Genomic DNA, 26,214 nt, shown 5'->3' on the forward strand with positions numbered 1-26,214 from the left:
ACCGCTAAAGTACCAAACCATGTGTGTGTGTGTTGCCGCAAAACTGTTTATAAAAGTAACACAAAAACTGTAGACGTAACATACAAAATAGAAGACAATGAAGATTCTAAATGGTTTGAATTAGCTCTGTACCTTATAGCAGAAAACATATGAAATAACGGACCCCTTAATACTTTGCACTTACTGCACTACAAAACTTGACAACAACCAAACTCCTTCATGTGCTATCACAAATAACTTCAAATTATTCCCACTACCAAAACCCCTGCAACAACTCAATTTATATGAGAGCATCATAATTCAAACAGTGCACCCATTTCAAGCAATAATGCGCCTTCAACCAAAAACAGCAAAATTACCTCCCTCTGAATTAGTGAAAGGCATTTGTGGCAAAGTAGTTTATTTACCATTAGATCTGAAAGAAAATGTGAACACTTGGGAGTGCAACGTCCAATATAGCAATCTTTAATTGTCTTAGTAAATGGAGTACCAACAAAAGACAAAACAATTTGGCAACAACTCGTAGACTTACATAAAGTTAGACAAGCCTTGCAATATCTAAAAGACAATAAGGAATACTACAAAGAAACGAATATTGAAGAAAACTTGAAGGAAAGCACTAAAATAATTCAAGAGTCACCAGAAACTGGTCAATTTGAACTTCTAGATCCTGCTACACTATCCAATATTTTAGACCATTATACAATTCATCCATTTCACTCTAGTTACACCATAGATGATGCACTAGAAATGTACCAAATGTGACAAACCAAAGGATCACCAATCAGCATATAGGAAAAAGTATAGAAGCACATGCTTTTCCTCTACTCTTTCCTACTGGAAAAGGAGGAAGGTACGATGATAGACCCATTCAGATAACAGCCTCAGAATACCGCTCGTTATGAATGTTTTCTGAAGATCCACATTTTGTCTAAATCTGGGAATGCATATTCCACCTACTCTTTGAATGTGAACTAGCAACTCTATGCTACGGAGTTGCACACACATTGAAATTAGGTACCCAATCTCAAAATATGTCAGCTACGCAATTACTACAAAAAGTGCACGAAAAAGATGAGGTTCTACAATCAAGCATTACAAATCTGTTAGCAAACATGCATGGTACTAAAGAGCACTGGGTCAGACATCACGGAGATTTACGTTGTATGATAAGAAACCTTGGCCCGCCCACTTGGTTTGTTACATTAAGTTGTGCACAATATGCATGGGAAGATTTACACGATTTCCTACGCATAGCAAACAAAAACAAAGCAAACATAGATATACTACCACCTGGAGAACTTTGCTCTCTAGATCCTGTTAATGTTTCAAGATATTTCCATCATCGTTTCATTGCTATGCTACACTTTATTTGTAATAAAACTGTTCGCCCCTCAGAGAAGTGCAACACTTCTTTTGGAGAAAAGAATACCTAGCCAGAGGAGCAGCACATATCCACATGCTTTTATGGATTAAAGATGCTCCTAAATGTGGTCAAGGCAGTTACCCTCATTACAAGTCAGGCGTTGGACCATGGTGCTACGAGCACCATGGTCCATGCCGGATTCCGCCATGGTGGATGGCGGAATTACCGCCCCATTCCAAGGTGAGTGGGGTGGTAATTCCCCATTCACCATTTGCCCTTCCCCATTCCCATTTTTTGCCCCATAGGGCATAATGGGGATGGGGAAGGCGCTTATTATGGCACCGTAAATTACGGTGCCGTAATTAGCACCAAGGTCGCTTAGCGCCTTGGACTTTAACGCCTGCAAAAAGCAGGCGTTAAAGTGTGAATCAGGCATTAAGGGTTAACGGCGCCGACGGCGCCGTTAAACCCTTAACGCCTGACTTGTAATGAGGGCCAGTGATTCCACTGTTTTACAGTTTATTGAAAAATATGTAATTTGTGAAATTCCATCAGAAGCAACAAATAGTGATCTTCATGCACAAATTGTATAATTTCAAAGACACAAATGTGGGAAATATTGTTGTTGCAAATAAAAAAACAAAGGGAAATATTACACCAAATGCCGCTTTGGTTTCTCTAGACCAGTTACAGAAACAGGTGAAGTGAATAACTTCACGTTAAAGATAAATCACCTAAGAACACATATTGCATAAAAAGAACTACATAAAAAGAACAGAAGAAGCAAAATATATCAATGATTACAATGCAATCATTGCCCTCTAATGGAATGCAAACATAGATGTGCAGTACATTGCAGACAATTCCACTGCAGTTGCACGTTATGTTACAGCCTACTTAACCAAAGCAGAAAAACAGTTGCAAGACCTCTGGAATTACCTATCATCGGACAAAACACTGTCTCAGAAATGTTACAGTTTAGGCATAAAAATGCTCTCCCATAGAGAATGTGGCTGCTATGAAGCTGCAGATCGTTTAACCGGTACTGCTTTAGGCCATGGTTGTAGGCCATGCACCCAAGACTCTAGGCCCTGGCCACAACCACCGCAGTATAGCACACCCATAGAATCAAACATTTTATCTCTGCTATATGGGCTACTTATATAGAATCAGAAATGTTAACTGTGCTATATCGGCTACTTATACAGGATATTAATTACAATCAACGCTGTACTAACAACCCAAAACCAATATCACACTAAAGTAAAAGAGTCGGAAGTGCATTTTTTATGTCTGGGGACAGCCGCGGTGACCGCGGACATGACGAACACATCAGGGGTGCCTGCCACCTAAACAAATACAGCATTTGACCCATCTCTTACTCCCCCACCCTCCCCAAGCACTCTTACATACCAACACACTTGCCAAAGTTGTATTTCACCCCCATTTGCCGCCGCGCTGTCTGCAGATCCAAGATGGCGGGCGCATCGAACCAATACGATGCACCTCACGCTTCATTCCAGCCAATCCGCGGACATGACGCAAGCCGATTAGCCAATCGGTGTCCTGTCCATGGAGCGAACAAGGAAATGTGTCGCGGAGCGGACATAGATATCACTAATTTTTTGTGACCTATTTTTTCTCTTTTTTTAAAAACTACTGGACGGATTTTCACCAAATTTACAAAAGCACGCTTTCGGGACCAAGCCGCCACTCCTGACGCAAATTTGGTGAAAATCCGTCCAGCAGTTTGGGCTGTAGAAGTGAGCAAAGTTTTTTCCCCATTCAGTCAATGGGAAAAAAATACATTTTGGGGCCCCCCCTATAACTTTGCCTTCCTGGACCAAACCTCACGAAACTTTGCAAACAAATTCAGAGTGGGCCATATACTTTTTTTGAAAAGTTTGGTGAGGATAATATAATATGTTCTTTGGCATTGTCAATTTGAAGATCATTTTGTAGCAGTCTATAAATTAATCATGTATCAAAAATACATTAAAAAAAGGGGAATGTATACCATCCACACGGAAAGGACGGTGTTCTAGGACAAATGGGCTGCAGAGCGACGGGGAATCTGCAGATGCTAGTGAAAACAGGCGTAGAGGCTGTTCCATTGATTCGGAGGGTTATTTTTTCACAAATTGCACTGAAAAATGAATGAAGGGAGAATGAAAAAAAACATACAATTTAAATGTCTAGCAACCCCTTAGAAAGACGCATCTCTGGTGTGATACTGTGAACAAGCAGAAAAGAGAGGATTAAGGCGTGGCACACCAGATTGTCGAATAGACGGTGAACACACAGAAAGTGTTGCTTCTCCGTCCTGATGAAGGCCATCTGAAACTTAAGGCACTTAATGGTTATACACCATGAAAAGGCCGAAACACGCAGCATGAACATATTGTTTATATCCATGCTGGATGTCCTATTGACATCAGTAAGGGATTTACCCCTGGCTCACAGAGTATAAGAGCCCTGTGACCGAACATTTAAGACAGTGTAAGAAATGTAGGTGCAGACATAACATATTGTCTTATTCTGTATATAAAAATGTGTTGTATAAATGTGGAAGTACCCTTCCAGTCTTTGTTTTGTAATTTAAGAAATACTATTTTTGTAGTGTGTATTTCACATATATGTGTACTAACCTCACAGAATGATGCAGTAAAGGATTAGATTAATGAGATCTGGAGTTAAAACAAAAACATATTTTAATTATGTTTTGGTTTGCTTGATACAGAGGAAATAATATAAGACATATCTTCAGAAAGTTAGAATCCCCCATTGCTCCACAATCCACAGTCTTGAAAGACAACATTTGGTGCAGCAACGTCCAACACAACTTCATGGGAAAAATGACAACTGCAAGCCAAAATAAAAAATAAAATCACACACTCTAAACACTGTGCCACCCACCTTCCAGCTCGAACCACCAAAGGATATCCCCCTCTTCCATTTCCAACCTATAAGCACTGCTGACCTCACCACCATCATCAAAGCTTTCAGCCTCCATCGTAAAGGAATGCACAGAACCATTGCTTCCTCTCATCTCTGCCATCATCAACTCCTCCTTCGCCATATGTTCCATCCCATCCATCCTTAAAGAATCATCGATCGCCCTGCTACTCAAAAAACATACCCTCGACCCAGCAATCCCTACAAACTACCGGCCCAGCACCACTGTCCCCTTCCTACTGCAAATCATTGATAGAGTCGCCTACCTCCAAATTAAGGACTTCCTCGAGTCCCACCACATTTTAAGCACACAACAATCGGGCTTCCGCCCAAGACATGGGATGGGAACTGCCCTTCTGCACCTTAAGAATCAACTGGATGATACCACTTATGTTGGAAATTCTCCCTCCCTTACTCTTTGACCTTTCGGCAGCCTTTGACCTTGTTGACCACCAGACACTCTGCCATCAGCTTACATCTGCAGCTTACTTCTCCCCGGGTGCTGTCAAATGGATCGCATCCTTCTTGGCCTACAGACCACCTGAGTCTTTGCTGGCGATGCAGTCGCTTGCCCCACAACTATCTCCTGTGGAGTACCCCAGGTCTCCTGTATCTCACCCACCTTGTAGAATGTCTACATAAAGCCCTTGTTTGACCACCTTGACTCACTAGGTATTTTGTATACAAACAACGCTCACGACACTCACATTCTCATTCCACACTCAAGTTCTCATTCCCCTCGCCAGTGACCACACACAAGATACACTCAAAATGAACACTATCTAGGAATCTATACAATCTGGGAAGGCCTCACACAGTCTCTGTTTCAACAAAGAGAAAAACCTCCTGATCGGCCCACTTGGCCAAATTGAAATCGTTCATACAAGGCCTTCATCATTGATGGTCACAAAATCCTTGTTGCCACATCCATGAAAAACACTGGGTGTTTACCTAGATTCATCCACACTGCTTCATCGTCAAGCTATGCTACAAAGCTCATCAATGATAGTTAACCATTTCTGTCCTCCAAGAATCGGCTTGCAATTGCCAAGCTCTCGTCGGCTCCAAACTAGACTACTGTAATGCACTACTATGCAGCACCTCTGAAAGAAATAAACTACAAATAAAACCGAACAACGACTTCAGGGCTGCACTTGACATTTGTAAGAACAGTCACATTTTGGATGCCAGAAGAGCTGTTCACTGACCCCTGGTCAAAGACAGAGTTACATTTGAGCTCTTCTTCATCGTACATCGCTGCCAGTCGAACGATGCACCTCTATGGCTTGCACGAAAACTGAAGAGACACATCCCAGCGAGGGCCCATATATCTGCCTACAGACACTGTCTCACCACACCCAGATTTGACTGCAAAAGGGCAGGTGGTTCTAGCTTCCGAGTTCAAGCTGCAACCCTTTGGAACAACTTACCTTTGCACTTGTGGGATGAACAGTCCTACTACCTGTTCAGGATAAAACTTAAAACCCATCTCTTCAACTAACGACCTGTCCTCATCACTGTATCACTGACCAACATTACAACTGTATCTCTGTAATTCTGTACCTAGTGCCTTGTTGCCCATGGGCTGTGTGCACTTTATAAATGCTAAAATAAATGAATAAATATACTTATGGATAACACAATGTGAAATTTGTTTCACATTTTTTGCTGGAGCCTATAAAGCAATTCCCATTTGTTCTACTTGGACCGGTCCTTATTGTTTAATTCATAAACGAATTCAGACAGATTTGATTTGTCTGTTTTTTCTAGTACTCCTGATACTCAAATGTTTTTCAATCTGGATCTGTTTTCATGGTCTTCAACATGCACACGGAGGAGCGAGAGTGCCGCAGCTGTCTTCCACACTGCTTACGTGGTGCTCATTGGCGACAATCTGTTCCATCTGTGGAGTCATTTGACTATTTATCTCCTTCAGTTCCTTCTTCATATCTTCATATCTTGTACAGTGCAATTGGTCTCTTAATCTGGTTAATACAAGGTTTTCATCTCCATCAAGATGACCTGTAATTGCGCATCTTGGTCGTGGGCAGTGTGGTGCAAGGCAGACCTGTAGTTCATGGTTATTGAGGCAGAGGTGATCCTGCTGGTAATGCTGCCCAAGTCTGACTCCTAAGTAAGTGGCAACATTTTCTTAATTGTTCAACTAAAAACATTTGATGGCTAAAGATCTTAAGGTGATAAAACGCTACAGTCCAGGAAAAGGCTTTTTCCTGTTCACTTGTTTCATTTTGTTACGTTACTAGATATGTTTTAACAAAAGCGGCAAAGGAGACTTTCGTCAGAGCATACACAGTAAAATTCCCATCTTTCTCAAGATGGGCATTCCATGCAGCACTGATCAGGCCGCCAACAACTGTGTCCAACAAAACAGATCCACCTCCATCTAATGGCAGGAAAGACCATTTCTAAAATGGCATGCATCGACACCTCTAAGCAGACTCGCCCACGAGATATCAGCCCCAGGGGGAGATGTAGTGTTAACTGTACAGTGATACACTTCCAGTATCTATGCCAGCTCCCAGACCTGTACTGGAAGCGGATAGTGTGTGCGCTCTGTAGGAGGTGTAACACATTGGGTGATCAACCCATTGCGGCAGCATTGCACATGCCTCTTCCGCGACTCCAAAAGTGCCCCGGTGAATTGACTACTCCACTAATGGTCGGTGCACTCAGGGAGATCATAGAACATCCTACACTTGATGGGACCAGCTGCTCCACACCCCTGAGTGCCGATCGATGCCACGCTAGGACTTCTTTCCTCCCAACGAAATTATTTTAATCCCAACTTCAAAATCCTGAGTAAAAGGCTCCCCACTTCAAAATCTTATTTGGTGCATTGGGTGCATCAGCCATGCTAATGAAAATAATACACTTTTGGTAACCCTAACATGACGACATTGCGAACCGGCTAAGGGGTGACTAGGGTAAGACGAAAACGTTATGTAAAATAGACAAACATATTTTTTAGAATAAGTGTGTACAGGACATTTTAGGGAGCGGTGGGGAAGAGGTAGTGAATCGTCATTTCCAGAAATAGAAATTAGAAAAAAAGTGGGTAGAAAAAAAAACCTTATTCTAATTTTCGGGGAGATAATGAAAACGGAAAGGTAAAAAATATGGCATAGAATAATTTGACAGTGACGCAACACTTCAGACCACGGGAAGTGGGGGCCAGAGCAAGATCTACGGCCCTATGTCCACAGGACACTTGTGAAGAAAGCGGCCTGTGTGGAAATTGTCTGCGGCAATTGAGGGGAGTCCCCCAAAGCACGGGCCAGAACTAGAAAAGCCTCGACTCTTTCTTCTGTTGGCCTCTAGGCAAAGCCCAGTTTGGGGGATGGAAATCCTTGGGGTCTTTTGTGAACAGGAGCTTGTGATTCAGAGAAATCCGGCCAGGAGGAAAAGCCACACACCTCCCTCCACCCCCGTGAAATTGACAAAGGGACCCTTTGAAATGTCCGGTGCCTATGAAAGCCGAAACTGTGTTCCAGTGTAATCCTGCTCTAAAAAAGGCTACACGCACAGGGCTTTCCATTCTAAAGGTAATGGATCCCGGGGATAAACAGGCAACCCCATTGTTCTCCCCACATTGGCGCTTGAGAGATGGCAGTACGAAGGTGGGCAGGAGCCAGGCCACTCCGCCACTAGGACTCAACTTTAGGGAAATCGCCCCAACGTAGTCATGTTTTTAGTACATTTGCTACTTTTTTTGCTGGAACCACATTGGTGATTGCAATTTCTCATCCCACAAGAGAGACACCAGTTAGACGCTCACGGGTCATACAAGAGAGGTGCTAGCATGGAGGTGTCCAAGGCACAAGCTGAGGGTGCTCGCAAGTGGACCTCTTTTTATCGAGGGGTTCAGCCCCCGTTAAGTCACCAACGGTAGAAGAGGACAGGGTTCCATATAAGTGAGAGTTTCTGGGGCGGAACACACCAGGAAGGGTATAATTCCGGTGTTACGTTTCTGCCCATATTTGTTTTGAGACACATTTGCATCTGAAAGCCGAGACCACACGCAGCCCAAGGTGACCACTCAATATTTACATGATTTTAAGAGAAGAAAAGTGTACATAAATAATAGGGGTTTCCAAGATGTATATTCCATTTCTACGATGATAAACTGATGGCTAAAAAGTAGATTTGGTTTTTGAACTACCTATGTGATCTCATCTCATCATGCATAATAGCAGGCTGCAAGCCAGTGTCCAACAATGACTAAAAGCAGGTGGTATTATCACATGCTCTTTTGGCATGTTCCTTTCAGCGGGAGAGTTTACAGAGATCATAAGTAGTCCTTTGGTAGGTGCTAGCTGGTCAACCAGTCCCCTTGCATTGTAGGACGTGTACTCTACAATATACGAATAGAAAATAATACTACAAGCGCATCCCAGAAAGGGAAGATATGTTCTTCTGATACACCACCATTCAATAAAGGGAAATGGCATTATTGCCTTGCTGGGACCCGATGTCCTCTGCAGCCAATTTCCTCGGCATTGCAAGTCCAGCCCCCAGACACACCTATCTGTAGGACTTTTGTCCTGTTGTTGCCTTGTGATGCTGTGTGTTGGTGCCGCTGCCTAGCAGTAGGAGGCAGTGCTGGTGGACTGCAGAGAGGAAACACAATCAAGGTTAAGGGAAGGAGATGAATGAAAAGGGTGTGTCCCAGATATAATCTAATCTAGCACACACCCCCAATCCCCCCTCCCCATTTAACCCCTCGGTATTTCTTCAGTATCTTGCACAGGTGATGAGTGCGCCCGGATTCCTTCTAATTGCTGCGGCTGTTGCAGGTGCTTTACTGCCTTGCTGGATATCCAGGGATAGCTGCCCGAGGCCAATCCCCTTAAAAGAGGCATCCTCTCTGACTTGAGCAACTATCCATTCTTATTTATTATGCGGCCTTCTGGGGGTTTTGGACTACATCTCCCTCGATCCTTTAACACTGAATGCGGTGGCTAGGGTTGATGGGAGTTGAGTTGAGAAAAGGTCGGGCAGCCACATAATGACTTCCCTCCGATGGAGGTCGGGTAGTGTGAGGCCTGTCGCTCTGTCTGAGGAGTGATGAGCAATGCTTTGTCATTTAATCCCCAGGATATGCGTGTGACAGTGATACGGGTGCTCTAAGCAATGAATCCATGCGTATCAGGTGCAGCCGATTAACCTGAGAGGCCTCTGGCTCGTGCTTGCTCAGCATCACTAACAATCCTACATAGCCTGCAGGCCCAGCGTAGCCAAGCAACCACAAGCCCCGCAGTATACATCATCAGACGAAATGCACTAACCGGAATGCACAGGCACTGCAGCACCAGACAAAATGCACCAACCAGAATGTAGACAGACTTCAGTCCCAGGTACAATGCACCAAACAGAATGCATAAGAACTGTACCACCAGATAAAATGCACCATCTATGCTGTACAAAGATTTCAGTCGCGGATACCGTGAGCGCACCACCAGGAATGCACGGGGACTGCAGGCAAGGATGCATGTCACTTATCGGAATGCATATGCGTTGCAGCCTCAGACACAACGTTCCAACCAGAATGCACAGCAGAAAACTGCATACATCAGTAAGCATATCAGACGGAAGTGAGAAGGTTGGGGTTTTGCGTGCAGCCGGGGCGGGCAATGATAGGGAAAGACAGGCGAGAACAAGCAGAGTGGAAGACAGACAGATGCAAAAAGAGACTCATCATGCCCAGCCACTGGAAGGAAGACACAGAGCTACAGACATTAGAACAGAGGCACGCAAACTCGGAGCAACGTCCAGGCAGGGGATGGCACACAGGGATGAAGGCAAGCAAAGAAGGGCAGACAGGTCAGGACAGACACGCGAGGCCAGGCAGTAGGACGAAAAGAAACAAGGTTATAGCTAGGCCTTTAAGTGAGCCAGGGCTAGCCCGGGCTAAGCCCCGGCAGTCTCCAAATATTGTCCTTGAGCCAGGGCTCTCTGAACTGACCTTCCTAACCAAATTTCTTTAAAAAACATGAGTGGCAATATTACTCTTTGCTAGTAGATGTCACCTTCAGTAATGTTTTGAATCACAGCATCAGTTAAAGAAATGTCAAATTAGGAATGCTCAGACAAGAAAGGGAAATAAGAGAATGCATTGTTTGATTTTTGATACACAGTGTATGAATGTATTATCATTAGAATGCCTTTAAATAATATGTACGAATAATTGGTTTCTTTCAGAGGAACTGTGTGATTGCATTGCGTACTGACCTCTTTTGATTTGATGTTCTGTTTCATATTATAATGCATTTACTGTGGTCAACATTTTTACACACATTAACCATGTTTAAATCTTTTAAACCAGAATCTGTGCTCATCATTTCATATGTGTAAACTCGATTGGCGGGTTTAACAAGCACTCCTCTTTTAAAGCTTTACAACTACTTGGGATCTGAGGCTGGCAAGACCATTTCTAGGCTCTGACCCCAAATATTGCATCTCGACGCATTAGAGCCCCCCACAGCCCCTTCCTCCCTCGAATTATTATCCCACTTAAAGCGCTGGAGACAGATGGGAGAATGGGTAGGTAATGACAAACAGGGGAGGACAATGTGGAAAGGAGAAAGGGGAGGAAGGGCAGTGGTAAAGACAGGTCTGGAGGGGCAAGGCTGAGGCGAGAAAGAGGTGGGGAAAGGCAAGCGATCACAAATAGGCGAGGACGGGTGGCGGGTAGCGTAGAAAAGACAGACAGAGGTAGGAATAGAAAGAGGCGGGGAGAGAGAAGGATAGAAATGTGAGAGACACGGGCAGTGACAGGGAGAGCTGAGGAGAGGCAGGGGTACAAGAGAGGCAGGGGGAAGCATGCGATAACAGATATGCGAGGACGGGTGGAGGGTAGGGTAGAAAAGGCAGGTGCGGCACAGGGCAGACAGAGGTAAGAACACAAAGAGGCGAAGAGATACATAGGCAGTAACTGGGAGAGGTGGGGAGAGACAAAGGTGAAGAAAGACAGGCAGGCAATCAGAAGTAGACAATTACCGACATAGGTGAGGGCAGCGTTCCAGTACAGGTCGTGGTGGCAGGGAGAAAAGGGCGGGTAAAGGGGGAGGGGCATTATGAGGAAATGATGGCAAGGCGAATATTGACAGGTGAGGACATGGGGGCAGACAGTGAGATGTGAGGGCACACAGAGGCGAGGCAGACTGCAGATAGAGGCAAGAGCAGTCAGATAGAATGTAGAGGTGAGGCAGAGGTGGGAACCAAGGGGACGGCAGAATAGGTTAGAAACAGGTAACACGGGCAGATAGATGTGGGTAGACCGAGGCACGGAGTGTGGTGAAAACAGGTAAGTGGGCACGCATAGGCAAGGGCAGACAGAGGTTAGGATAGAACGAGGTGAGAACCGGCAGTGACAGGGGTGAGAACCGGCAGTGACAGGGAGAGGGTCAGGACAGACAGCTGTAAGAACAGAAAGAGGTGAAGAGACCGAGGTGAGGGTAGACATGGCTGTGTGCACGCAGAGGGAAATCGTGGGGCATATAGGAGTGACTGAGGACAGGCAGACAGAAAGAAAGAGACGAGGATATATAGGTGAGAGCAGGCAGAGGAAAGGATAGAAGTGGTGACAGACTGAGGCGAGCGCAGAGTTAGGAAAGATGGGGCTGAATACAGACAGGGGTAAGGCTAGCAAGATGTGGCAGAGGTGAGGGCAGGCAGAGAAGGCGAGGGCACACAGAGAGAGCGAGCAGAGCTAGACAGGGGCGAGGGCAGGCAGAGGTGAGGGCAGGCATGGCTGAGGCCATAGGTAACAATGCCAGCAGTCTGGCTGCACAGCCACCGCCAGGCACTTACCAGGAACAGACAGGGAGGTCAGACAGTACCCACATCTGGAGAGGCAGGGGCTCCCCCAGAACTGTCTGGATGTTTACACACAACAAGGCTGTATCTGTGCCCACAGGACTCAAATCCAATCACACGTACAACTCAGCGGGGTGTCCGATTTCATCCCGCTCAGCCCTGAAACTAGAGCCTGAGTGGCTTCGTCCTCCCCCCAGCCAGCATGGGGGCAGTGTGGAGGGCAAGGTAAAACAGGCGCCTTCGGGATCGTTCGAGAGGGGCACACATGGCTGGGACGAGGAGGGGGCATGGGAGGACGGGAGACGGAAAGAGGGGAGTATGGAAGAGGTGGGGGCATGGGGCGGAGAAAGGGGCGGAGTGGAGCTGTAATGCGGGTGGAGACAAGCGGAGGGAAGGGTGGGATCAGGAGGGGAGGAGAACATAGAGGAGGCGTAGACAGGAGAGGAAACAGAAAGCGGAACGCTTGCGGTTAAAACGGAGAGAGGCGAGCATGAGGAACGGGAGCCGGAACTATGGATATGAGAAAAGGGGGGCAGACGAAGCGAGTGAAAGCGACGGATAACACAAGCATGGGAAGAGGAGTGAGGGATCAGAGGAGAGATGGGAAAGAAAAGAAGGGCCTAGAGGGGTGGGAGGAGAACTGCGCGGTCGGTCATAGGAATTCCCCTTTTCTGACTCACATTATGATGGATGCATTTTCTTTTTTTATTTCTGTTATATAAAATACCGACAAGTGATGGCGCTAGACAGCCAGAAGCTGGATAGGACACCACTTAGGCAACCACACTAGCCCCCTGATCGCCCTCAGGGCGCAGTGGAGGAAATGGAACACATGCGGGATCCCACGAAGGCCTGGGGACGGAGTTTGGAGGAGGGGTCGGAGCTGGCAGTTGAACTCTGCTCAATGGAAAAGTTCAAAATACTAGTTTAAAAAGTGGTGCAATTTCTTTCCTGCTGATTCTTTCCAAACTCCACACTGTCCATCAATTCCACTTTAAATCACTTCCATGGCAGCCGTGTACCGAAAATACTGTTGGGAATGCAATGATTGTATGTGCATTAAGGGATCCAAAGACACGCTGTACAGTAGAAGGCTACCAGTGTAGCTCAGCAGGTTGAGAGACCGTTGCTCAGATGTTTTATATTAAAAACAGGTTGTTAATCGTATGACATTTTGCAATTACTTATTTAAACACAAGTGCTATAAAATATGTTCGGCAAGGGTATGGGTTGGGCTGGTTATACTCAGGGCAGAGGTGGGGGTATTTCTGCCCCTGTAGTCAGGGCTTTAAGTGGGGTAAGAAATCGAGGGGGGCCCTCATTTGGGGACGTGGCTTGTGGGAGGGGCGTGGCCTAGAAAGTACGCAAATCGTAAGGTATGCACACAAATATATATACATGTTATATATTTGTATGCGTACCTTACTATGGTTTGTGTACTATGCAAGCCATCTTTTCTAAACATAGAAATATATAATATATTTCTATGTTTAGAATAGATAGCTTGCAAAGTACACATCCCATAGTAAGGTACGCACACAGATATATAACATGTATATATATTTGTTTGTATACCTTACGGTTTGCCTAGTTTTCAGGCCATCTTTTTAAACATTTCGAGTTTATAAAAGATGGCTTTGAAAGTACACAATTCAAGCCATCTTTTATAAAACTTTGACTACGGACAAAATTGTCAGTCGGCAAAACTTTATAAAAGATGGCTTGAATTGTGTACTTTTCAAGCTGTCTTTTATAAACCTCGAAAAATGTCCAGGAATCCCCAGGTTCGCCGAGGGTTAAAGACACCTCGGCAACCTGGGGAAACAAAGGGAAAGTAACTGCCTCTGGTGACCTCTCGCACGAGGGGTCACCAGAGGCAGTTACCATGACTGACGGAAGTGGCAGCCAGCCTCAGCATCGCTGTGGCTGGCTGGCACTTCTGTCAGCTCGCCTGACTTCATGACAGGCGCAGCTCCCGTCGAGGCTGCGGCCGTGACGGGATAATGCATCCCGCCAATGTTAAGGTGGGACTGGGGGGCCCCGGCAGTGCCCCGGCTCAGCCCCACTTTTTGGAGGGCCCAGGCCCACTTAAAGCACTGCCTGTAGTGAAAATCAAAAGTTGGCACCAATGAACACACAGTTTAATATCCTATTAACTGCTGTCAGCACAACAGAAGAATGTATTTGTGATTAAGCACTTTGGCAAGCATATAACATTTTTATAGATATAACCTGCGATAAAACAGATAGGAAGGGACACACAAATTACGGGAAATTGTGTGGTAGTCCAACAAAAAAAATAAACACATTTCAAAGAAAACTAGTGAATGCAAGTTTAAACAGAAGTTTTGAGTTTGGAAATTACTTTTCTTTCCTATGAAAGTGCAAGATGCACTTTTGTAAATCAGTAGTGAGCCCAGCATGTAGAAAGCCTGCCTTTAACAGTGATGCCTCCCACCCCAGGGATCTACATGGCCCATTGATTCCTGTGGTGTCCCTTTCAGGCCAAAACAAAGGAAATAGGCTCAGCAAATTCAACCTGAAAATGCGTGAATGAAGGCTGGGGAAAAGAGCACAGAGCAGATTAGATCACCAAGCCCCCAGCCTTCCTCTGCAGAGCTGGGGGCTCAGTAAAGCCTTGTCAGGGCTGAGGCAGGCAGGGGTCCGAGATCCGGGGAAGACCTCTGATGCCATATCTCACACCCGGCTGGAGCCAGCCCATTGCCCAGCGCTGCTAGGGAGGAACTATTTCCTAGCTACAGCATGCACCCAGCAAACCGCTCCCAGAGCTTCCATGGCCCCTTTACATGTCCCCTCTCCCCCACTCCGGAGGTGGAAGGCTCAGGGGCATAAAATGGGAGGTGGGTTTGCAGGGGGAGTGGACATGGGCATCACCTATCAGGTACTTGTCCATTTGCACCTATGTTTGCACAGAGTGGGCCACCAGACCCGAGGAACAAAAGGGACCCAGACTACGGGGCGCCCAAGCAGGCTGAAGGTGGCAGGGACAAGTAGCACACGCCTGTCTGCCACTGACAGTTACATCAAAGGCCCTCCTCCCCTCCAGACAGAAGGGAAGACACAGGCCTTTGATCCTTTGATGCAACAAGGAGGGGGCTCCCTTTTGGGACTATAACAGAGAAGGACAAGGCAGCCCCTCCATTGCTCCCCTTTACACGTGCACTGCCGCTCTGTGCACACAAGAATGGCACTTGGGCAAAAACGGAACAAAAAAACCACCCTCCCTCCCTTACATAAGCAGTGCCAGGTGTAGGTAGCACCAGTAATAAATGACACAATACGATAGTCAACGCTGGGGCAAGGGTAGAAATGTAAAACACGCGCCACTAGAGAAGTCTAGTTCTCTGAAAAATAAATAAAAGAAACTGCTAATGCCTCGCAAGAGGCTAACAAAAAATTGGAAAGACGATGATTAAAATCAAGGAAACAAATGGAGTCAAATAAGGGTCTATCTAACTAAGGCTTAATTTTTGGAAAAGAATGCAAGGCCTCAACACGCTAATACCTCGCAAAGAGGCAATATAAAAAAGGAAACATGGTGTACAAGAGAAGGAAGTCAGTGGCTAATCAAAGAAGGCGAAATATAACGGAAATACCGAATGGATACAAATATACATTTCAAAAATGAACCTATGCCTGCTCGTTTATCGTCCTCGGAAGGATGAAAGGCTGAGTTTGACCTTGCCAGGATTCGAACCTGCGTCAGCAGGCTCTGCCAGATGTCAAAGCGAGTGCTCTACTCACTGTGCTATTTGACCGACTCGCTGGGCTATAGGACCAGCTCTTACAAGTGTCAGAAATTAAACCAGACATGGCTCAATATAACTAAAAAAACGAAAAAGAACAGAAAAAGGCAAACGCCTCACTAAGAAGAAAAGTTGAAACAAACTGGGATAAAAAAGAAAACCGGTGGCTATTCATAGGAGTCGACTGGCAATTAAAGTCTTGGGAAATGACACATAAAAGAAGAAAAGAAGTAACAGAAGATAAACCGGACACGGCTCACACGCCGGGTCCACAAGCTTTAGTATAAGGGGCGGCAGGGATCAGCCTCGAGTTGGCCCTACGGGGGAGTAAGGTCCCCGCTCACCTGATCCCTTGTTCTCCAAAATTGGTTTGTTTTATCATTATGTTTTCTTTGGTTGGTTTTCTTCACACATAGCTCTTTCCACAACAAAGCTTGTGGCCAACGTTTTTCCACTTTACCTATTTGTCTGGTCTCGTGATTATGGTATGGGGGCATGTGGTAGTTATTGGCATTACTCCACCCACCTTGTTACTCACCTACACCCCTTCCCCACAACTAAAACACTTCCAGGCTTATTGCCTACGGCAAATAGGGTGGCATTCTTATTGGCTGAATTGTACAGAAAAAATAACTTATTTTAGAGGAGAAAATGATTGCCATTTAATATCATGCTGCCAACCCATCGCCATTTTAAGAAGTTTTGGGGCACAGACATCTGTGGGTACACCTCCACCGAGCAAAATGAATGAAGGGATCCAGAATATCTGTTTGCACTCTCCTTGTCGAGATCACAACCCATAGCTTGATGCACTGCCTCGCAACAATAATAATACGCATAATTACTCTGTTTCCATCCCATTACCCTCTTCATTCTGGCTGTAATCCCAATGATAAACAAGTAGCATTTCAAGGGCACCATTCCTAGTCCACAACAAGGTTCCTCGTGTTCTAGCATAGGTACGGGACCCTTTTAATCAATAGCAGCACAGAGAAAGTCGCACAGGCCATAGTATAGATACAGGAAGCAGACTGTATGTAAAGGGTGCACATAATCCAGGATAGCAAAACTCATGTTAGCAGCCTCACAGAATGCAAAAGTGCACAGGCATGGATACAGGAGACCGTCTGGAAGGGGTGGAGAAAGCCTCACGTACCATAGCATAGGCAGTGGATGAAGATTAGAAGCTACCAGGAATGTGTCTGTACACAGACTGACTGAGGTTAGAAGAGGGATATGGTTTTCAAGGAGTGTTGCCATTAGAGAGCAAAGGAACACGTGGCTGTGGGTTGCAATATTTCAATGCCTCCCATTACAGAGTATAGCCAGTGAACTCAATAGTGAGGCTTTATTGAAGATCCTGAGAATTAAATCACTCTTAAAAGGTTTTGGGAATGGCAATTTTGACAAAATAGGTAATCCAAGATTAAACGTGATTCCCAGGATCACACATTTCTTAAAATGCGACACTGAGATTTGCAGTTTTGGAATGTCTGCACTTTACAGTCTTCTTTTTCAATTCTTACCACGAACTAAAATAATCCCATTTTATAGAACTTGAAAAGTACACAAATAACATTGCTCAACATGACAATATTTAAAAACTATATGTTATAGAAGCGTTTTATGCAAAATTGGAATTATTCCAGCTTCATTGTCGCCACCCTCAAGGATGTATAGAAGTACCAGCATTCTAACTGAGGGGTTCTAAAAGACTTTTATCTGGGTTTCTCTTTTGTATTTTAAAGCCTTAAATGCACCCAAAACACAGGCCTGTGAAATTGTTATTTTATTTTATTTTATTTTTTTATTTGTTTGTAATCTATACAGATTTTTTAACAAAAGAACACTAAGGTAGCAGAAACACTTCGACACTTCGTCCGTCCGGCGAATCTGCACAAAGATGACTAGAATTAGTTTGGAGATGCAGGTGGAACAATAGTTTGGGTCTTCGAAGGGAGGATCACATTAAAGATGTGTTGCATGATGTTTATTGTGGCGAGCTGCCATGACTGTTTGTCGCCGCCAAACAATTTGTTCCAACAGGTTTCCTCGTCTTGAAGAATAAAGTTTGAGAAGATATCTTTCAAGTAAGTAGAGTGAATGGCTTGTGTCACCTGACAGTTCAGGAGAAGATGACGGATGGTTTCCTTTGCAGTGGGAGAGTTACAAATTCGGCAGCAGTTGGATGGTGAGAGTTGTCGAATAGCTAAAATTTCATTAGTTTCTAGAAGGTTCAATCGGATCCTTAAGAAATAGTTTTGCGCCGACCTATTTGGAAAGAGTTTTAGGTAAGGTTGAACAGTGTCCAGTTTCTTGAGGAAAGGAGGGAGATGACTGGTGAGTTTATATTTGGCAGCCGTCTCATTTGTGTTGATCCAATTCAGCTCTCTGTTCTTTTTGATGACCCTGACTGGGTTTGTTATAAGCTCTTCCGTGTCACATTCTACTGAGTTTAAGATGGTCAAGTTCTTGGTTTCCCATCTTCTCAGCATTTGGCAGGATCCAAGCCCCGAAGTTCCTTGCTTATCAGTTGGTAAGCGTAGGGAGTATCTTTCTGTATACATTTCCGGTAAAGCAGGACACTGTTACAGTCAATCGATGTTTTTCGGGACGCAAGGGACAGTTCTCGTCTGATTAATGTTATCGGTGTGGTTTTTGGAAGGCCCAGGGTTGTTCTCCAAAAAATTGCTTCAAGTTTAGGCCATAATTCTGGGGGAAGATTCGGCATTGCGTCTGCACCATAAGTCAAAGATGGTATCACCTTCTTTTTGTAAAAGTCTCGGACGGGAATGATTGAAAATCTGCCGAATTTGAAGTCAATTGCTTTCACTTAGGTTGCCAAATTAGTTGTTTTTGTGTACAGGGCCTCTTGCATCGCTTTTTCTTTGGGTGTGCTGTCTAATATAACACCAAGGTACTTAAAATTGGTGACTCTCTCGATTGTTGACATGGCCAATTTAAGGCAAATTTGTTCTTTCTTTTTCACAGTCTTTCCGATAACCATCATTTTGGTTTTTGATTCGTTAATTTCCAGGTTATTTGTCATCATCTACTGTTTCAAGTTAGTTAGCTGGCATTGAAGGCCTATTGGAGTGTTATCCAGAAGAATTAGGTCATCGGCGTATAGAAGGCGACTGATCAGGTCGCCTCCTACCTTTGGAGGGAAAGCTCGAACCGATTTTTCTGTTTCCTAGAAGTCACCAAAGTAGGTCGAAAACAGGGCCGGGGCCAAAGGGCAGCCCTGTTTGACACCTCTTGCCGTTGTTATTTCTTCCGATAGAGCCCCTTGTTGGTTGAGGCGGACCCGCATGGACGTGTTGATATAAAGGGCCTTGATCGGATGAAGGATATCGGGTGGGCATTTCCATTGGGTAAGTTTCAGCCACAATCTTGCACGGTCCACTTTATCAAACGCCTGGGTAAGGTCGACAAAAGTGATGAACAGACGCGGTCGGCCTTCCAGAACTTTACTTTTGAGTGAGCTCAATATTAGGATGTTAGCGTTTGTGCCCAAGTTCTTTTTGAAGCCAGTTTGCAATTTATCCTGGCATGGGGCTTTGTTGGCCCAAGAGGTAAAGTGTTTTAGAAGGAGGGACCCAACAGTTTACCTATAGGGTCCAGAAGGGCGATGGGACGGTAGCTGACTAGATCTGACCTATTTCCTTTTTTGTAAATAGGGACAACATTTGCACGTGTCCAAGATGGAGGGATGGATTTGGTGGAGGAGCAGCGTCTAAAAATTTGGCTCAAAAGAGGCGGCCAAGCTTCGGGGTGTGATTTCAGGTCGAAGTTGGTCATTCCATCTGGACCTGGAGCACGCAATGGTTTCAGTTTTTTGATCATGTCTTGGATGTCTTCGGTGTTGTCCAGGCAAATCCAAGGAGCTTCGCTAATTGCCGGTGCTGGGTCGAAAGTTGTAGGGCTCCGGAAGAGGGTTTTAAAGTGGACTTCCCAAGTCGATTGGCCAATTCCATTTAGTTGGCACGGACGAGCACCTGGTGTTGTTCAGTGGAGCAATGACCAAAAGTCTCTGGCATGATTTCCAGCGATAGCCTTGAGGACGTCTTCAGCGTCTTGTTGGAAAAGTTTGTGTCGATGTCCCCTCAGCCATGATTTATAGACTTTCACAGCTCTTTTGAAGATGATAGAAGATTGCTGGAAATCAAGTTTCAGCGCCTGTCTTTTTATTTTCCTTAGGTCTCGTTTTATTTTCAGCTATCAGTTTGTCGTAAATGTGTTTTTGATCTGTCGTTGTTGGCTTTTTTTTTTTCTGCGGGACTCTTAAGGTGGTCAAAAGTGGAGTATAATCCACATCCGTCCTTGATGGTTAGTTGCCACTATCTTTGTATAATGCTGATATAGAAGTTATGGCCTTTTGTTGTCATCCTGAGTCTTGTTCCCTGCGATGTTAATTCGATGTTTGCAGTCATTGTTTGGTAAATTGGGGAGTTCGAAATCCAGGTAGTTTCTAAGAGATTGTGATCGCTTTCCAATGTTTTGACCACCGTGTATGAGGTGATGTGTGGAAGTAAGGAACGAGAAACAAATATATGGTCAATTGATGAATTTGAGTTCCCTCGTTCCCATGTGGGCAGTCTGTTTGGGTCCGGGAAGACTTGGTCCAGGTTATCCAGTGATCTGGTATTCATCAGATTTAGCCATTTAGTTGATCTCAGATCAGTTGGCGTTTTTTTGGATTTGGATGTTGCAGCTATGGCTGGAGGTTGGCAGTTAATATTGAGGCCTCCACATAAAACTACGTGGTCCGGTTGGTAGGAGACTTGGGCTTGGTCGAATTCTTGTTCAATAGTGCTGATGAATTTTGAACAGTCTATGGTGGCTGGGTTCCACTAGACTGAAACGACTAGAATTGTCTTTGTCGTTATTTTGTTTGTGTTTTCATCTCTTGTTAGCCAATTTAGTTTCACCATCAGCATGAAATTGGTTTCCTTCAGTTTTTGTATTTCAGTTAATCCTCGTCCACTGCGAATTGCAATGAGGAGGCCTGCTGTTGGACGACCTGAGTGACCTTTCTTGGCCAACACTATGTTGGTCTCGTAGCCATCCAAAATTGGAGGTCGGAGAAGCCATGTCTCTTGCAGACAGATGATATCATAGTCGTTCAGGTTTATGGAACCAGGTGCTGTCAGATGGCGAAATCCATCAGTGTTCCATGAGCACCTTTTTATTCGATCTTGATCACTGGATTTCAAAGTGACACTTTTGTTGCAGTAGATCTTGTTCTTGAGTGGCTATTTCTGTTGATTTATCTTTAGGGCTTTTGGTAGCCATGACCAAATTGAGAGTAGTGACGAACTTGAGGGAGATGTAGTTGCCTTAGAGCAATGCTCGTTCGGAACTTTTCTTTGAATTTTCAAATCTTCTTTTGAGAGGTTGGTCTTGACCTGTAAGTCAGGAACTTTTAAGTTTTTGTACACCGATTTTGATGAGTTTGCAGGACGACTTGTAGTCGACGTTGTTTCTTTTGCTTTATTAGAACTTTCTTTAAATTCTGAATTGGAAGTTATGTTGGTTTCCTTCGGAGAGGATCGAGGATTTTGGCATGGTATGCCAGATCGATCAGTTGCCTTGGCATGCTCCTGCGTCTCTTTGTATTCCCGGAGATTGTGTGATTTTATTTCCCTCGTGGATTCAATAAGGTCGTAGCCCATTGTTAGTAAGTCCTCTAGTGAAGAACCTAGAAGTATATTTATTGTTGATCACACTATGTACAAATGTGAAATCGCTTGAGAGCCACGGTGGCTTGGATCGACTAGCAGTAAGTCAGCCGATTTCACTGATCGTAATTTTGGAATATGGCTGAATAAGTCAATGACTGCTCTTCTGTTTACTGTCACTTTGTCGCGGTTGTCAGGAACTTGCTCAAGTTTTAATATCCATCGGATTTGCGGTTTCATGTGGTATTTTTCAGTTTTGGATTTGTAGGTCGTCCTCGGGGTAATTTAGTGTTATCTCTTATCAGAGGCTTCTCCTGTCGAGCTTTTGAACGGTATACCCCGGGACTTCTCTGCGTTTTGGCTTCATGTCCGATAGTCCGCCTCTGTATGTGGCTGCCTCGCTTAGTGCTCTCTTGAGATTGAGGATGGGATCTAAATTGAGTTTAACCGAAGGTTCCCCAGGGAGATGCTCTTTTGGGTCGTAACTGTTCATGATCGTTCGATGTCTTCGTTCTTCAAGGGTAAGAAATGGGGATTCTATAGGCTCCGTTCCTTCACTAGGATGTCGTTGTGGATGTAAACAAGTTACGGAGGAATCAGAGATTTCTTGGTTTTCCAAGAGAGGGAATGTTGGTGAGTTTGTAAGGTGTTGGGTAATGTTCATCATATCCTCATTGTTTAGAAAGGCGTCGACCCCTCTCAGGGAATGGTTAAGTGGCTCGAGTACGTCCCTATTAGAGGCCTGTAAGTCTTTTACTTGCTCCTTCGTGTTCAGAGGGGTTGCACTCTGATTTTGAGGAGTTATCACCTTGGGTCTGAGTGGCTCTTGTTGATGAAAAATTGGTTCCAATTGGAGAGATGTTTTACTTTTGGTGGTGGCTTATTTGTTAACTTTGGGTAACTTAAGCTTTTCAGACGGGAAAGCCAAAGGGACAGTTAGGTCAATGAAGGATAAAGTTTGGGTACCTTCTGTTTTAGTAGGTTGCTTTCCTGGGGGCGCAGATCTCTTAAGTGGAGCTAGGACTTGGGTTAAAGGCGAAGATGGTTCTTGAGTAGATCTGCTGACAATCGGTGGTTTGTTTGTCTCTAAGGCCGTGATGTAACCTTCCAGGAAAGTCAATTTATTTAACATTGTCGTTTGGATCGATGTATGGTCTTTCATGGTGTCTCCAATTGTTTCGTACAATTTCACGAATGGGTTAAGTGCTATCGTTAGTGCTGACATCAAAGTGCTTGTATCAAATTTTTTTGGTTGTGAGTCATTTGAAGTAGTTGAACCGTGAGGGGCAGGTCTTCCCCTTGTTGGCGACAGCGGGCGTGTAATTGGCATGTATACAGAAGACAGTCTTCTAGGTGGATGATCTGAAGAGTGCCTTCTTGGGTTATTGTAGTTGTCTAAGTTTGAGTAGAAGGAATCTAGAGTTTTTTCAAACTGTAGTCGGTTTACGGATTTTAAAGGGTAGTGGTTTCGAAGGTCCTTTTCTGACGTTTGTTTGTTAGTTCTACAAGGCTCCCTTAAAGGCAGGGTTGGGGTACCTATTACCAGGTCGTTGTGGGTGGTCGAATCGTTTGTTCCATGTTTTGGGTCGCAAATGATCGACAAGTCTTGTGAGAAAGGTTGAATTGGACTAGCTAAATCGAGACGTCCACACGTTGGTGGGATCGGGCTGTTTGTAAGTGGTAGAAGCCTCTCCGCCACTGATGTCTCTTGAGGGTGAAGCTTACTTTGGTTTGATGCTTCATGTTCGTTACTGTTGGAATTTTGTAGGGCTTCTGGAGTGGGGACGGGAAATTTGGCCTTATCATTGATTGCAGTTGGGCTGGCTAATGTTGGAGAGGACGTTAAGGGCAAGCTCTGGATTGCGGACGGCTGGGTCCCCGACTCTGTCGTCGATATATATACACTTTTGGGAGTCGCTTTTCCTGTGAAGTTCCAGTTAGCCCTATCTATGCTATGGGCTAATTTGCCGTCTTCTTTTAAAGAGGGGAGAGAGGGTTTACGTTGAACTTGTACCAGCCTACGATATTTGCGTGGTGGTGTAATTTCGTCCGCTGCCTCAAGAATTTCGGCGTCTGTGAGCTCTTTGCATTTCTCTCGAATAGCTTTTGAGTGTTTATGAAAAAAGTCTGATAAAAGTTTTAGGGGCCGTTGGGGATTTTTAATGCCCTTTCTTGTGCTTTTGGGGCCACATGAGCCGTTTTGGAGGACTTGTCCTGTTTTTCTTTGGACTTGCAAGAGGTCGAAGATTTTACTTGTTTGGTTGTTTTTCCCTGGACAGGTTTTTCCATAATTGGGTCTTCCTTGGAACGAGATCTTTTTTTCTGATTTTCATGCCGCTTTGGTTGAGGTACAGGGCTGTCGTTGTTATCATCTGCGCTTGGATTTTCGGGGGGCAAACTTGAAAATGTGTCTCTATGAATCAATGCTGTTATTGTTCGTGTGGTTGAGGGAGGAGTTGTCGTGCTTTTGCTTCCGAGTGCCGGCGTCGGGCGCACGGCTCTCGGCATATTCAAGCGTCCTTGCTCGCTCTCCCCGAGCTGAATCTCCTCGATGGTGTTAGGATTTTGGGCCTCGCTCCTCCCCAAAGGGAGGCCAGGCACACCGCTCTCCTGAGCGAGGACCTCCTCCGCCCTGGTGCGACGGGTTCCGCCCTCAACAGGTCCGGCACCACCCGCGGGCTCAACGCCGCCTCCCCTCCGGGAGACCGCGGAACGCCGGCCGCTGCGATGACCGCAGCAGCCGGCTCGGGGGGTACACCTGTGGGCAGGGTTGCGGGACCCAGAGCCGCCCCCCCTCCGAGGAACAGCTGAGGGCCAGCCACAGCTAGAATCGTCGCCGCACTCCCAAGAGAAACGCCAGTCGACAGCACCGGAGGACTCAACGCCGCCCCCTCTCCGAGGTTTTTGTTATTTAGAAACGTTTCGAAAAAAATCTGAATTGTGCGAAAAAGTAAACTGTTTTTTGTGTCAAATGAGCAGATCTTAAAATATGCTTGCCAGACGGCTGCTCTATCTGGGCCACCTACCTCTGTCTAAAACCCCTTAGACTCAAATGGCCTGCATAAAAAGAAAGATCAGGGAATGGGCTAAAATATGACACCAGCATGTGAGAAGGCAAACCTTTGCACAGAAGGCAGCACAGTTGGACAGTGATATGATTTGTCCAGGATCACTGTATTGTCTGCTGGCAAAGCCAGGCTGCAAGAATGTACGTCTTAATTCCACAGTTTTGAATTTGGATACCTAATCACCTCCCCGGACTAACACATTATGCTCGTCATTGGAAGTGGCTGCCTAGATTGTATAACTCCCCAGCTGAACAACTCATTTCTAGACCTTCACCACACTGATGCACACTGTTTTTATAGCAGTCACTATCTGGTGAGGTACATTGCTGATAAAAGCACCTGTAGTGCTAAAAAACAAAGTGTATATGCATGCAGGGGTATCAACTTCAGACATAGGAAAGGCTGGGCGCTTAAAACACTGATCTATCTTCTGAACCATTGTGACACTCAAATTAATCATTATGAATTACACATTTGACTATAGCACATGATCAATATAATCCCCACAGAATGGTGAGGATGCTAAAGGACGTGTGCCGTAGAGAACGTACAAACTATGTATACCACACTGAACACAGATAGCATTACAGGATCATTTGATTAGAGCAAAATGTACTTGTCAACAACAGACAGACAATAGGTTTATAGCCTCAGCAGCACCACATAAACTATCCTGACATGAGCTATTTAAGTCTGGTGAATAATGGCAACTGCCTTCTTTAGCTCAGGCAGCCTTGTGGGCCCCTTTTGCCCTCCCATAATGAGGTCTCGGGCCTCATGGCGTATGCACCAAGGCACAGATGTTTTGGGGTGACATTTTACAGCCAGGGCAAACACATGATACTAGGGCATGTTCAGGCATCAGAATGTATATTGCCCAAGGTGAAGACATTGCACAATGGGATGTTCCAAGTGGAGAACACTGTCAAGGACATAGGCTTTGAGTTCAGCGGCAAGGTGCATTTTCAGGGAGCAGGATGCCCGGAGGAATGCTAAACAGTGCAAAAACCTGGCTCTACTGCACGCCTCAGGGAGCATGACAGCCATGTACACACTTACCTAGGCACAGAGATGACACTACAGAGCATAACTGAAGGAGCATGGGGCCAACGTGCACCCTCTAAATGATGGGCCCATTAGTAGGCATTGGGATACACACTATTCAAGGCAGATGTAACACCAGAGAATACAGCAGCGAGTTTGAGCATGATCATAGTAAACACTGTCCAAAGCACATGTATGGCAGTAGGGCATTTCCTGTTCGTGCAGCATCATGGTGCAAATTGTCCTGGAACAGATATGATATTGGGGCGTGTCCAAAGGGGCCTAAAACCATGGTAAAGCCAGACCAGGCTGGTGGGACGATAATAGGGCAAAAGGCTGGTGGGGCGATCAACAGTTTGAGCAATGCTGATGCAGCTGCACATGTATGTTCCGAGCCAAGGCAATGAGGCATTTCTGCTGGCGCTGTTCAACTGTGAATTTGATAAACTGTCCACGAAAAGGCGTGATAGTAGAGCAGGGGTCTGCACGTTTTGGCA

At 45.2% G+C, this 26,214-nt stretch overlaps 1 protein-coding gene across 4 annotated transcripts in view; it reads right to left on the minus strand.

Moving 5' to 3' along the window:
• The window catches only part of LOC138568706 (schwannomin-interacting protein 1-like), a 358,435-nt gene that overhangs the window by 325,385 nt on the left and 6,836 nt on the right, over positions 1 to 26,214 (minus strand). For 2 of the 4 annotated variants that reach the window (XM_069646488.1, XM_069646500.1), the window contains exon 1: positions 12,152 to 12,681. The exons of 1 other annotated variant lie outside the window; for it this stretch is intronic. The gene's annotated coding sequence lies outside the window, so the exon portion shown is untranslated. Of the gene's footprint in view, positions 1 to 12,151; positions 12,682 to 26,214 lie in introns of those variants that run through there. One more of the 4 variants, XM_069646512.1, reaches the window with a different exon arrangement.

Source organism: Ambystoma mexicanum, chromosome 1p (genome assembly GCF_040938575.1).
Source record: "Ambystoma mexicanum isolate Mex_15411 chromosome 1p, UKY_AmexF1_1, whole genome shotgun sequence".
NCBI lineage: Eukaryota > Metazoa > Chordata > Amphibia > Caudata > Ambystomatidae > Ambystoma > Ambystoma mexicanum.